The sequence below is a fragment of the Microtus ochrogaster genome, chromosome 2 (assembly GCF_000317375.1).
Source record: "Microtus ochrogaster isolate Prairie Vole_2 chromosome 2, MicOch1.0, whole genome shotgun sequence".
Lineage (NCBI taxonomy): Eukaryota > Metazoa > Chordata > Mammalia > Rodentia > Cricetidae > Microtus > Microtus ochrogaster.
Genome location: NC_022010.1, coordinates 58,692,478 through 58,693,512, shown reverse-complemented (window position 1 = coordinate 58,693,512; position 1,035 = coordinate 58,692,478).

Sequence of the window (1,035 nt, the reverse complement as noted above, 5' to 3'; positions counted from 1 at the left end):
ATCTATCTATCTATCATCTATCTATCTACCTACCTATCTACTTATGACATTGTCTTTTTCAGATGATGTTTCAGCCTAATCCGGGCCATAACATCATCCAATCATATTCACAAGCTCCGGGGACATTTCAAGAGGAAGAGATTACACAAGGCGTTTACTCCAGGATTCTTAAATATAGTACAGGACTTAGAAATTTGCCTTCTGCAAGCTTCTGGCTCAGGGGTGCCCACTGAAGAGGTTCATTCTCTGTTCCACTCTTCTAAGCACATTCCTATTTCACATTGGGGATCCACTTTCCTCTGTCCCACATCATGTTGCTCCTGATATCTAACCCCATTCTCCTGATTCCAAGTCTTGCCTATCAGCAGTCCTTCCCTTCTTATGAGTGCTTTATTTAGAGAAAGGAGTAGACGAATTAGAAGTGGTCTCTGAAAGTTTAGCTGAGTCTGTTAGGAATAAGCAGCAGTATTTTCTCTAGGAATGTTAGCTATGGCGTGAGAAAATGCCTAGGTGCTGTCATACTGTCTGAAAGGGATTTCTAAACTGAAAAAAAATTAGTAATCCATGAAATCTTACCAACATGACTGCCCAAGTGTCAGCCGAACAAGGACAACACCAATTGTCACCGCAGAGTGGATGGGGAGGCGATCATGAGGCCCCAACCCTACACAAAGAACTGTAGGTGAGTAAGGAATGCTGAGAGTGGGAGGGGTTGTCTTCTCCAGGGACGAGCACACCAGTTGGTGATTCAATACCAAATCCTGAAGTCCAATCCTGAAAGCCTCTGCACAGCAATATCATACAGACGGAGCAGGTTATATTCAGGAATATCTATGTATAGACATGTAAATATATACATATAGTAGCAATTAATGAAAGGGAACGTCTTGGGTTTGGGGAGAGCAAGGAGGGGTGAGTGGAAGGCTTTAGAAGAAGAAATGATTCAATTGTATTGTAATACCAAAAATAAAATAAAATAAAATAAATCAGAAATCAGTCAAGGATGTTTTCAGACCCAGGACAAATGACTAACTG